Source organism: Rattus norvegicus, chromosome 1 (genome assembly GCF_021556685.1).
Source record: "Rattus norvegicus strain SHRSP/BbbUtx chromosome 1, alternate assembly SHRSP_T2T, whole genome shotgun sequence".
NCBI lineage: Eukaryota > Metazoa > Chordata > Mammalia > Rodentia > Muridae > Rattus > Rattus norvegicus.
This window is the reverse complement of record NC_141534.1, coordinates 194,178,426-194,188,449: the sequence shown is the minus strand read 5'-3', so window position 1 is coordinate 194,188,449 and position 10,024 is coordinate 194,178,426. Positions and strand designations below refer to the sequence as shown.

At 44.3% G+C, this 10,024-nt stretch overlaps 1 long non-coding RNA gene across 1 annotated transcript; it reads right to left on the bottom strand.

Annotated features, from left to right (window-relative positions):
- Positions 1-4,674: 4,674 nt before the first annotated feature.
- Positions 4,675-6,923, bottom strand: LOC134483843 (uncharacterized). Its single transcript, XR_015652580.1, has 3 exons — positions 6,598-6,923; positions 5,033-5,154; positions 4,675-4,789 (listed from the first exon to the last, which is right to left on the bottom strand). It is a non-coding gene; the product is annotated as an uncharacterized LOC134483843 (long non-coding RNA).
- Positions 6,924-10,024: the final 3,101 nt, after the last annotated feature.

Here is a 10,024-nt window from a genome sequence, read left to right as displayed (position 1 = left end):
ACACACACACACACACACACAGGAAAAGGAAGGAAGGAAGAGAGAGGGAGAGAGAGAGAGAGAGAGAGAGAGAGAGAGAGAGAGAGAGAGAGAGAGCACAGCAGCTAAACTTGGGCCAGTGAGCAAACAAACTAGCAAGTAGCACTCCTCCCTGTTTACATAAATATCCTGACTGAATTCCTGCTCCACTTTGCTCCAGTGATGGGCTGTTGCTTCAAAAGGCCAAATGAGGGGGATGTTTGCCCGGAAACCGGGAAAGGGAATAACACTCGAAATGTATATAAGAAATACTCAAGTTAATAAAAAAAAAAAAAAAAAAAAAAAAAAAGGCCAAATGAACCTTTTCTTCTCTAAGTTGCTTTCAGTTAAAATGTTTTATAGCAACAAAAATCAAACTTACAGGCAGGCAGTGGCAGTGCATGCCTTTAGTCCCAGCACCTGGGAGGCAAAGGTAGGCACATCTCTGTGACTTCAAGGCCAGTTCAGTCTACAGAAGAAATTCTAGGATAGCTAAGGCCACACAGAGAAACACTGTCTCAAAAAAAATCAAACTAGAATACTAGGCATGGTGGTGCACTGGTGGTGCACTTCTATAACCCTGTAATCCTGTTGGGGATATTCATCAGAGAAGACCACTTAGAAATGGGTATAAGCCACAGAAAGTCTTTATTAGCTGGCCAGCAATTACCCTGGCTGCTTGGTATTCCAGGGTAGCCCCTAGCCTTTCTCTGGGTGAGCTTTTAAGCACAAAAAGCACAGTCTGGATTGACATACTTCAGTTAACAACAACAGCAAGAAGCAGAATTACAGAAACCAGAGAGAAAGGTACATTGACAAAGTATCTTAAGAGACTTCCCACAACTATGAACTTTGATGGATTTGACTTTTGTTTCCATTTTTGCTAGGTGATGTTTTCTATCTGCTGAGTTTTACAGCAGATGAATGACACTTCCATCATGGAGTCAGTTATGCTAAGGTCGGGGCCTGTTACAGTCCTAGTACTCCAGGGGCAGAGGCAGAGCATCAAGGCTTGCCTGGTCTACATGGTGAGTTTTAGGTTACCTATGGCTATATAATGAGACTCTGCTCAAAAACCAAGGCTCAGAGAATGCCTAACTACAAGATGAGCCCTTCCTCTTATGGTGGACCTGGGTTCCAGTCCCACAACCAGTGGTGGCTCACAGTCATCCTCAGAGCCAATTCCAGGGAATTAGATGCCTTCTGCTGCAGTGCATATGTATACATACCTGCGGGCAAAATACTCATACACATAAAATGAACCTAAAAAAATTAAAAACACAAGTAAGAAAACTACCTTCCATTCTTTTAAGAAGTACTTTTCTTTATTTTACGTATATGACTGGCTTGTCTGCATATATGTATGTGCTCCACGTGTATGCCTAGTATTCGAGGACAGAAGGCATCAAATCCTCTACAACTAGAGTTACAGATGGCTCTGGGACACCAGGTAGGTGCTGGGAACTGAACTGTGGTCCTCTGCAAAAGCAACAAGTGCTCTTCCTTTTTTCCTTTTTGTGGGAGCTGGGGACCGAACCCAGGGCCTTGTGCTTGCTAGCTAAATCCCCAACCCTGCAACAAGTGCTCTTAACTGCTGAGCCATCTCTTCAGCATCAGTCTTACGAATGTTGTTGACTGATATTGTTTACGTTGTTGACTTACATTGTTGTTGTTGTTGTTTTTGCAGGTGGCAGGGGGCCGTCAAGTTTCTCTGTGCAATCTTGGCTGTCCTGGAACTTTACAGACCAGGATGTCCTTGAACTCATAGAGATCCACCCGCCTCTGCCTCCCAAGTGCTGGGATTAAAGGTGCGCACCACCACTGTATTTCTTATCATGGCACAGTGAATGACACCACCACCCATCCTGTCTCAGTTCTACATCCATAAGTTTGGAAAAATTATATTATGAATTCCAGAGCCAGGTGTGGTAGCTCACTCCCCAGCACTCAAGAGGCAGAGGCAGGAGGATGTCTGTGAGTTCAAGGCCGACCTAGTTATACCGGACATCCTGGACTACATAAAAAGGCAGAATACACTATCTCAAACAAAGAATTACACATGTTTTACTGTCTAGTATAACAGGACTTTTGACTGCCAGTGGTATAAATAATGACACAGCAGCTTTTTAATATTTTAAAGCTTAGGTCTTCTAGCTAGAGCAGTCTTCCAGCCAGCCATGTAGTTTAACCCTATTCATCCTGGAACTGCGTCCTGCCACTTGGCTAGCTCTCTGTTCTGCTCTGGTCCATCCATTTACCTTTGTGCACCTCCCAATTCTCAATTCTTCTCTCAGAGCCTCTCTTTGTCTCTGCCTCTATCTCTGTCTGTCTCCCTCCCTTTCTCCATCCCTCCCTCTCCCTCTTTTTTTTTTTTTTAAAGATTTATTTATTTATTATATATAAGTACACTGTAGCTGTCTTCAGATACACCAGAAGAGGGCATCGGATCTCTTTACAGATGGTTGTGAGCCACCATGTGGTTGCTGGGAATTGAACTCATGACCTCTGGAAGAGCAGTCGGGTGCTCTTAACCGCTGAGCCATCTCTCCAGCCCCCCTCTCCCTCTTTTTGTCTCTCAGAAGTTTCACCCTCTACGTCCTGCCAGCTATTGACCTGACATTAGCTCTTTGTTACAGACACTCAGATTCAATGCTAGATTGCCCGTAGCTAATGAGGAAGGGTGAATATCTATAAAGCATAAGGCCAATGGTGGGCCACAGAGGTAACAATATCAAGATCCTGCCAGCATTTAGCTCTCTGCAGGTACAAAACCAACGATTGAGTATTCAGAGGCACACCTTCACACAATGTACCCCAGCAATTTAGTTTGCTGTTTGTCTTTTGTTTTGTTTTGAAGTAAGATTTCACTATGCAGTTGTGATTGGCCTGGACCTTGATCTGTAGACCAGGCTGGCCTTGAACTCATAGAGACTTTGGGTCTCTGCCACTTCCCTGTTTTATTGCTTGAGGTTGGTGGGCCTTGCATGGGCGATTCCACTGCCTCTGCCTCCCAGGTGCTTGATAACAAACCTAGGGCACCACACCCTGCTACAAATTTCCCATTTGCCAAGGTCAAAGCATCTTTCTCTGCTGAATGTCAAATATGGACATAGCTGCTCATCCTGAGACATTTAGGGTTCATAATTGTGGTTTTTGTTTCTTTTCCTGTTGCTGTGATTCAAAATATCCTTTAAAAGGTGATGTAAGGAAGAAAGTTTTATTGGGTTCGGTGTTTGATCAGGACTGATGAAGGTGATGTGAAAAGAGAAGAGACCTACCTGCAAAGAGGCATACTGTCTGTAATTAGAACAATGGAGGCCGAGGTCTGCCTTGAGAGTGGAGACTGCCCAGAAGCACAGGGGACTTGGGGAGTTTCAGGAATTTTTGTACAAGATTTCATATGCAGATTTGCCCCCTAAATTCTCTAGGTCAGTGTTGACCTTCCTGTTTACTGGCTCAGAACTTCCTGCAGATATTATCAGCTTGTCAACTTCTGGGTCAAAAATTTCTCAGGTCCCCCCCCCCCCCAGGCTTTTAAGCCATGAGCCATTAGCTACAGTTGGGGAAGTCACAGAGGCAGTAGCAGAGTCACAGGAACGCAAGGTTAGAAGCAGAGTTGCTTGCTAGCTTCACTGGGGGTGGGGCGGGGGTGGGTGGGTGTGGGCAGAGGATCTCTGTGACTTTAAAGCCAGTGTGAGACAAACCAGGAGCCACATTGTTATACATTATATCGAGGCTCCATACCTTACAAAAACAAGTTTCTGTTTCCTAAGCCTGATGTGTCCTGCAAACTGATAGGTTATTCTCCACCTCAAAATATTTGGATCATATGAGGAGGAACCTCTGGGGGAAAGCTCAAGGTTAGAGACTGAGGGATGCTGGGAGAACCTGGAAGCCAGGTCTGCTTTGATAGGTAAAATATGCACCTAATCCCCTCCCCACCACCTTCCACCCCCATCCCCAGCTCAAAACCAAACACAAACCATAATTTTCAACCTACCCTGAACTTGTAACCCCGTGATATATGCCCACGCCTTTGCCTTGGTAAACTCCTGAACCTGTGATATATGATACACCCTTTTGCTTTATGAAAGTGTGTCTTCCCAGGTACCTTGATGGCTTTCCTTTGACATGATTATTCTTGCTTTTATTTTTATTGCCTCCTTTCTAGCAGCCACTCATCTTGTTTCCCGTCACACTTATCTACCCCACAGGCAGCCTTGAGCCCTGAGTGCCTGCATTCTCTGTCCAATGCTAACAGCCAATTCTCTAGTTGCTAATTTATAATATTTAGTGGCTGTTTTCTATTAACCCTAACCCATTCCCAATAAAAGGGACCCCAAAAGCCAAGGAGGGACTTCTATCTGAAATACTGATTTGGGGAGAGGCAGCTGTCTGGTGGGTTCCCTTGTGCCTTTAACTCCTGGTTTTCTATATATGTTAGTGGTTGTTTGTTTGTTTTTATTATTGTTTTAGTTAATCCTTATTGTTCACATCTATAGTCCCAGCTACTTCTGAGGAAGAGGCAGGAGGAACATTTGGACCCAGGAGTTAAAAGCCAGCTTAGAGGAGAGAGGACAAGGAAAAGAGAAGAAGCAGTGGGTGTGTGATTATAGAGTTTTCCTCCTCATAAGTCTCAAAAACAAACAAACAAACCTAGCTGGGGTGGTAGTGCATGTCTTTAGTCCCAGAACCTGGGAGGCAGCAGCAGAAGGATCTCTGTGAGTTTGAGGTCAGCCTCTCTGCCCAGTACAGCCAGGATGATAGGATCCTGTCACAGAACAAAAACAAAACAGCACGAAATATCATCCTCTCCTCTGTTTTCATTTTGTTGGCACTCCCTTGACATACTATTCAGAGCCAGAGCCTGGAGGTTGTCCTTAACACCCCATTTCCCTCCAACCTTACAGTCAACCCACCAAGTGCCTACAAGATAAAAACACATTTGTGGGACACCTGGCCCTGCTGGGAATGCTTTGCATGTATATTGAGTTGTAGAACACAGTTCGTGTACTTCCCACATCCACGGAGTCCACTGGCCTCTGCTGTTGCAGCTGCAGGGTTTTTCTGTTGTCTTTAGCCTGGTGTGCTGGAGCATGCCTCTAGTTCCAACACCTCGGAGTCTGTGCCAAGAGTCTGAGGAACAGCAAGGGAGTGCAGCAGGTAAAGGCACTTGTCACCAAGTCTGACCAACCCATGTGGTAGAAAGAGAAGACCAACCCCTCCACGGTGTCCTCTGAGCGCCACACTCATGTCACAGCACCTATGCATCTGTGCATGCACTCATGCGTGTGCATACACACACAATAAATAAATGTGATAGGTGATAAAATTTAACTAAGGCCAGGAGTGGGGGCACATACTTAACTTAGAAGGCAGAGGCAGACAGTTCTAGACCAGCCAAGGCCACATAGGAAAACCTTATCTTTAAAACATTTTTTAATTTTTTTTTTTTTCGGAGCTGGGGACCGAACCCAGGGCCTTGCGCTTGCTAGGCAAGCGCTCTACCACTGAGCTAAATCCCCAACCCCTAAAACATTTTTTTAACTAAAAGAAGGTGGTGGCCACCATACTAACTGCAGCACTCAAGTGCCTACATGCACAATACACACAAAGTAAAAATATATCACAAAATAATTTTTAAAAAAATCTATTCTTCGGGGGTTAGAGGAATAGCTCAGAGGTTAAGAGCTCTGGCTGCTCTTCCAGACATCCTGCCTTTAACTCCCAGGAACCACATGGTGGCTCACAACAATCTGTAATGAGATCTGGTGCCCTCTTCTGGGCTGCAGGCAGACATGCAGGCAGAATGCTATATACACAATAAATATGTCTAAAAAAATTATTCTTCTCTCATGTATCCCTACTGGTTTCCCTTCCCTCTTCTCCTCCCAGTATGTCTCCTCCACCTTTCCTCTCCCCTAGATCCACTCTTCCTGCAGTTCCCTTCAAATGGACCCTTCAGGTGGACCTGGAATTACAGATGGTTGTGAATCACCATAAGGGTGCTGGAAACTCTAACCATGTTCTCTGGAAAAACAGAGGATACTCTTAATGGCTGAGCCATCTTTCTCTCTCCAGCCCCATCTCCCTTCTTTGTCTCCATGGCTCTTACTAAAGATCTTCCTGACTGGGTCATCCTCTCTTCCAGTCTCTCACAATATCGTGTAGATCTCTGTCACTGCGATGGTACAAAAGTCACAGTTTTAGGCAATAGAGGCCAAAACCATGGTAGAGGCGTGTATTTCTGGGAATTGAACTCAGGACCTTGGGCTTTCTAGGCAAGTACTCTACCTAGAAGCCTCCATCTAACAGTTGTGGCATTTGATTCATGTCTATCCTTTTTTCCTTAGATATTAAATTTTATTTCTTAGATATTAAACAACTCATGAAGGCTAGATTCCTTTCTGTGTTCTCAGCGTGGCATTTAATGTCAATATTTAAGTACGCCGAGCAGTGGTGTGCTTGGGAGGCAGAGGCAGGACAGTCTCTGGATGGAGGCCAGCTTGAGAATTTTCTCCTTAAATAAAAGGGCACAGGAAGGTGCAGATTCTTAGTTCCTTGCTTGGGAAGACTTACAAGCAACATTTTTGGTGGAACAACTGCTACAGACTTTGCTCTTCAGCTCTGCAGGGCCAGGAATTGAGTTCTCCGGATAGAGTTGCAGTGATGCAGGAGATTGACTCCACTGACTCAATTAGAGGAGTCAGCTGGGGTGCTTACCAGAGTATTCCCTTTTCACAGAAAACCCACAGCATGTGAGGAAATCCGGGTCTCTGCGCAATGCCCCCACAGCAGAAGGGGGGAGCTGGAGAGATGGTTCATCTGTTAGCCCATTTATTGCTCTTGAAGAGAACCCAGGGTCATCCATAGCACCCATAGCAGCTCACAACCATCTCCAGTTCCAGGAGATCCAATGCCCTGTTGTGACCTCAGGTACCAGGCATACACAATGAACCTGCACACATACAAAAGTCCATAGAGCCATAGTTACCATTGTGAGCTCTGAGAACCAAATCCGTGTTCTCTGCAAGAGCGACATGCACGCTGAGAACCAGGCACCTTTCCCACTGCCTCTTGAGACAAGATCTCACTATGTAGTTCACACTGGCTTCCGACTTGCCACCATCCTCCTGCCTCTGCCTATAAAGAATGCTAGGATTATATAGGTACAAAATCACACCTGGCTGTTAAGGTTTTTCTGGCTGTTTTTTTTTTTCACCCCCATGAATGATTTTGAAAATAGTTGAGCTGTTTACATTAATAAAACAAAATCAGATGGAGACTATATGTCATTATTCATGAATCAAATGACTAGTAACAATACTGAGTTATTTTTATAGCTTTTCTATTTTTGTTTTAAATTTTATTTTTTCCTTTTTTTTTTTTTTTTCTTTTTAGTTTTGCTTTGTTTTGTTTTGAGCAGGCTCTCACTGTGTAGTCCTGGGTGATCTGGAACTTACTAGGTAAACAAGGATAGCCTTAAACTCAAGAAATTTGCTTGCCTCTGTCTCCAGAGTGCTGCAGTTAAAGTTGTACACCGCCATGTTTAGGTGTTTTTATTAGTGTGTGTGTATGTCTGTGTGTCTGTGTGTGTGTGTGTGTTCCCCGGAGGCCATGTAGGCGCATGCTTGAACCAGAACCAGAGGAAGTGTGTTTACAGTTACCCTGGGAGGCCAGAAGAGGGCAGGAGATGCCCTGGAACTGGAATTTCTGGTAGTGGTTAACTGCCTAAAGTGCTGGGACCTAACACTCTTAACTTCTGAGCCATGGCTCTAGTCCTGGGGTCCCCCCTCCTTCTTTTTATGACTATGCAGACTATACAAATTTATTTTATATATTAAGGTCTACGGGAGCAGTTTGCCCTGGCAGAGAGTATATATATATCTCATGGTGACATACATATCTCATGGTGACACACATATCTCATGGTGACACACATATCTCATGGTGACATACATATCTCATGGTGACATACATATCATCTCATGGTGACACAATTGAGCATTGAGAGCAGCTACAGACCGATTAGATCAGACTTATTAAATTCTTGCCAAGTATGTGGTGACGCAGGCCTGCAATGCCAGTAACTTTGGAGACTGAGCCAAGCAGATCACCTGAGCCTAGAGACTCAAGGCCACCCTGGACAACATAGAGATATCCTGTTTCAAAATGAAACAAGCTAAGTTCTTTGTACATAGCAGCCTCTCTATTGACTGTGGCAGGGCAGCTGACAGTGTTCTCACCTAGTCACAGATGTTCTTTCCAGAGGGAACAGACCCGATGAATACAAACATTTTTAGCTCAAGTAAAAGTCTATACTATGAAGGAACTACTTCTTCAAACATCATAACATTTAAAATGAGAGATTTTACAAACCTTTTTTTAAAGATTTATTTGTTTATGATAAGTACACTGTCACTGTCTTCAGACACACCAGAATTGGGCATCAGATCTCATTACAGATGGTTGTGAGCCACCATGTGGTTGTTGGGAATTGAACTCAGGACCTCTGGAAGGACAGTCAGCACTCTTTTTTTTTTTTTTTTTTTTTTTTGGTTCATTTTTTCAGAGCTGGGAACCGAACCCAGGGCCTTGCGCTTCCTAGGCAAGCGCTCTACCACTGAGCTAAATCCCCAGCCCCGACAGTCAGCACTCTTAACTGCTGAGCCATCTCTTCAGCCCAAGGGTTTGCAAATCGTAGTATCTTCCCCTGAGTGTATCCTATGTGCTGATCCTTGTCAGTGAGCAGAGAGAGATAGTACTTTTGTTGTTGGTAATGTTTATTTTGTGAGTGTATGTGCAGTGTGTGTGTGTGTGTGTGTGTGTGTGTGTGTGTGTGTGTTCTTCATGTCATAGCACACACATGTAAAGGACAGAGGACAACTTGCAGGAGTTGGTCCTTGCCCTCCTCGTGATATGGGTCCTGAAGACATAAGTCAGGTTCTTGGGCTTGGTGACCCAGCACTTACTTGCTGAGCCAACTTGCTGGCCTGGACCTTAATTAATTAATTAATTAATTAATTAATTAATTTAGTAGACCTGACCTGTCTGGCCTCAAACTCACAGAGATCCATCTGACTCTACCTTATGAGTGAAGGGATGAATGCATGTGTCAGCATGCTCAGCCTGCTTCTATGTTTCTGAGACAGGGTTTGTTTTTTTTTTTCTTTTTTCTTTTTTCTTTTTTTTTTTTTCCGGAGCTGGGGACCGAACCCAGGGCCTTGCGCTTGCTAGGCAAGCGCTCTACCACTGAGCTAAATCCCCAGCCCCGAGACAGGGTTTTGTTAAGTTGCCCAGAGAGCCTTGAACTCATGATCTCCTTGCTTCAGCTTCTTGAGAGTTGGAATTTCAGGTGTGTGCTACTATGGTGAACTTGACAGGCTGAGTTTTTAGAGCTTCCCTGAACTGAGATTGGGTTATTGCCTCTGAATCCCGGACTAGAATTCCCTATACTCGGGTTGGGGATTTAGCTCAGTGGTAGAGCGCTTGCCTAGCAAGCTCAAGGCCCTGGGTTCGGTCCCCAGCTCCGGAAAAAAAAAAGAAAAAGAAAAAGAAAAGAAAAAAAGAATTCCCTATACTCCTTTGATTAACTAAGCTTTCCTCCTTAATTTCCTGGGACACTTCTGAGATGTCTTGGTCCAGCTGACTTTGTTTGTCTTTTTTACATGGCCTTCTCTGGAAAAGGGATATCAAGCAGCCTATTATTCTCCCACTACTTACTATGCTATATGGTAATTTCCTCCCTGGATCCTTGAGGACAAGGTTCTGAGTATTGCACATTTTTTTTTGTTTGTTTGTTTGTTTTCAGATCCTCAGCAATAGGCAGGGCTCTTGCAATGGCCTGTGCCCAAACGCTCAAGCAATAGAGAATGCTTCTCTGGTTCTTATTTTCTATCATCTTGTCTTGCAGATCTAGACATCAACATCTGGTCTTCTCAAGGCTAAGGACATGCTTTAGCCTTGAACTCCATGCTCAGCCCTGGTCCTTACTTTCTTCTGTTAA